Here is a 3,686-nt window from a genome sequence, read left to right as displayed (position 1 = left end):
CGAGGATGGTCCCCTGATTAGATGGATTGTACCCTGGTGGCACCTCAAGTCTGTTACTGGAGTATCGTCCCTGGATCCTACTCGATCAGTGCGTATTCCTGGCTTGGAATTCATGATATGCATCTTCCCCGAGAGACTGATGAGACAAGTTGGCTTGAAACAGATGATTCCGAAGCCTGATACTGTTCCTCGGACTGCCATGGCGCTTATTACCGGGAGTTGCAGAGAATGGGCCATCAAATGGGCTCAGAAAAACATGTGGTTCCTAAACTCTTCTATTAGCGCATTATGGGTATCAGATTCCTACTTGCAGTGGAGGAAGGCTACTACTCCTGAGGAGCGCGAGAGGCTAAGAAAGCATGAGCCCGTTGACTACAAGGTTCGTGATGTAGAGAAAGAGAAGCACTTAACCGAGGGAGAGGAAGAAGTCGGATTCCGAGTTGTTCATCCGTCGAAGAAATCGAAGACCTCTCCTTTTTTTGAAAAGGTGGTTTATAAGAATGGTAAGGTTAGACCACGAGAGAGACCATTGGTGATTAGGTCTGAGATAGCGTAGGAGCGCCCGGCTCGTGGTCGAGATAAGAAATATGACAAGAATGACAAAGGCAAAGGAAAAATGGAAGAATAGCCTAAGTCTTAGTATTATTGATTATTATTATTGTTTGTAATAAAATGGTGGGGTTTTTAGAATCCTAGCCTATTTATTTTATCATTATTGTTATTATGTGGCATACTATTATTATTATGGAAAGAAATGAATAAAAGATTAATTGGTTATGAAACTGTCGTGATTTTCTTTTATTATTCTTGTCAAATTCCAAATGCATATTGTTAGGCCCAGTTTAACCTGGTCTGACCATAACCTGGTCCGACTCAATAAAGCTGATTGATTGAGACGAAGACCGGACAAGACTAACTACTATCTAGCTGGTGAAGAATATTATGGCAAGAAGACTACTAAATCCTGGAAGAGAAGCCTGATAGTCAGTATATCATAGCTTGGCGGATTACTAAAAATAGCCTGGATTGAGCAGATAAACAAGAAATGCGATTGTATAAGCCAAATAACCGTGCCCTATTCTCAAGGAAGACCAAGTCCAAACCTAAAACTATTTAATCCATGAATCTGGACGGAAAGAAGAGAAAAAGCTAAGGATTGGTTGAGTTGAGAACGGGTCAAGCGAGCTAATAGGAAGCGTGCCCTATTATTCCTAGCAAACACTCCTACAATTTGGGGAAGAGGTTGCTGATTATAAACGTTGCTCATTATAACGTTAAGGAGGGATAGAACTATAAATAGGAGAATTTAACAATTGTAAAGATATTCATTGTTAGTTAATTTTATCTATACTTTATCTTTTTTTTCACTCTTGAGCATTCAGATATTCATACAACATTGTGCCCGGTCTATCAAAATAATAAAAACGTTATTCTTTATACTTATTTCTTTCTTTATCATTTATTCATACCATTCTAATCTTATAGAACTAGATACCCTGATCACTATATAACTAAGCCGGATCCCTTCAGGAAAATCCTGCTAAAACAATTGGCGCCCACCGTGGGGCATCTAGTTCTTCAACCAATAAAATTCTCCTTATTATCTTTCAATTAATATTCACACACAAAAATGGTGGAACTCACCGCTGAACAACAATTAGCGGCTGCTCTGGCCAAAATCAAGGAATTGGAAACAATCCAAGAGAAAGCAGCTCAGGCTGAAGCAGAAATCAATAGGTCAAGGAATCGAGTCTAGCTCAAGAAGAAATTGGAAAATCGGGCTTCGGGCTCCAAGACCGATTCGAACCAGAACCCCATTCTCATCCATCATCAAAAACATAGACTTCTCTAATTTTGGAACCCCGGAGAAGGATACATTATCCAACACTCCAACCATTCCCAATGATGAGACAAACAAAAACCGAAGCCGAATAATGATGGCTATGCTTCAAGAAATCCAAAAACTCCACAACAAAATAGAAAATATACCCGGAGTACCGGACCACGTGGGTGAAGTAGAAATTGACAGCTTTGCGGATTCACCCTTTGCAGATGAAATTGCAAAAATTGATCTACCCAAGAAATTTACTTGTCCCATCCATGAGAACTTATGATGGAACTTCGATTCACAAAATCATGTTGCCATATTCAAACAAAAAATGTTGGCATGCCTTAATACCCAGTGAACTCGAGGCAAGTCCGCATGTGCAAAGGCTTTGGCACAACCCCATCGATCAAGCATTACAATGGTTCATCAATCTCCCAAATGGAGGTATCAAGAATTTTGCAGAATTGATCAATGCCTTCAATCAACAATTCGCAAGTAGCGAGATATGGCCAAGAGACCAAGCAACCTGTTCGGGATAAAGCGACTTCCTGAAGAATCTCTCAAGGAATTCCTGGCCAGATTTGTCAAAGAAAAGGTGGCCATTCCAAGATGCGATGAAGAAACAAAGAGAGAAGCATTCAGCAAGGAGTCCTGCTTGACGATGATATTTATGCAGATCTGACCAAGAAAGCATGTCCAACCTTTGCCACCGTTCAATCCATCGCCTTAGAGCATGTCGATTAGAAGAAGACCTCAACTTCGGGACGAACTCATCCGGAGGAAAGCGGGGCTATGGACATACTAACAGAAAAGCTCCTACCGAAAGGAGGCAATCCCAGATCGGACCCTATTCCAGGCCCGAACGATCCAAGTCAATATGGCACAAGAACATAAAGGTAACCTCTCTAGTCTCCCAACTATTCCTGAATATAACTTCTCTATTAATACTGCAGGATTAATCAAACGCCTGGAAAACCTGGGAGATACGGTCAGATGGCCAAAGAAGTCCGACAACCCCAGGAAAGATCCAACAAGATGGTGTGACTTCCATCGGGACATCGGACACACCACGAAGAATGCATTCACTCGGAAACAAGTGGCATATCTTCTAAAGAAAGGCTACTTGAAAGATATAATCCAAAGCAGACAAAGAATAAAGATGAAGGACAAAATAAGAGAGACCCGAAAGCGGCAGAGATCCTCCTCCTCCTCCTCCCATCTATGAAGTCAAATTCATAAATGGAGGATCGAAAATCTGTGGTCCAGACCATCACTCTGCACCAAGAGAATATCCAGGGAATCCAGACTCCAACCTCCTTCCAGGCCCGAGTCATTGCCTGCTATTACCTTTGATGACTCGGATCCGCAAGGAATATCGGTCTACACCATGACACTGGTAATCACAATGCAAATCGGCACGACCAAAGTATCAAGAATCCTGATAGATGGAGGAAGCTCAATCAACCTGGTGATGCTTGACGTCCTTAAAGCTATGAAGATAGACGAAAGCAAGATCATAAAGAAATCCAGCGTCTGGTTGGATTCGGTGGAGAAACAAAAACACCCCGGGAGAAATCGGCTTGCCTACCTATGTGGAGGGCGTGGCTTCATATGAGAGATTTGGAGTAATGGATTGCTTATCCTCGTATAATGTAATCCTGGGCGGACCATGGATCCACAATGTCAAAGCAATCCCATCAACATACCATCAATGCGTGAAAATTCCAACGAGAATGGGGATAACCACCATCGAGAGGAGAACAAAGGATTGCTCGGAATGTTACACTCGGGCTTTGAAACCCTCAAAGTCAGGTAAGTCCCTTGCATAGCAATTAAAGTCACCTGTCGGGGAAGAATA

The sequence above is a fragment of the Silene latifolia genome, chromosome 3 (genome assembly GCF_048544455.1).
Source record: "Silene latifolia isolate original U9 population chromosome 3, ASM4854445v1, whole genome shotgun sequence".
Lineage (NCBI taxonomy): Eukaryota > Viridiplantae > Streptophyta > Magnoliopsida > Caryophyllales > Caryophyllaceae > Silene > Silene latifolia.
This window is presented reverse-complemented; position numbering follows the sequence as displayed.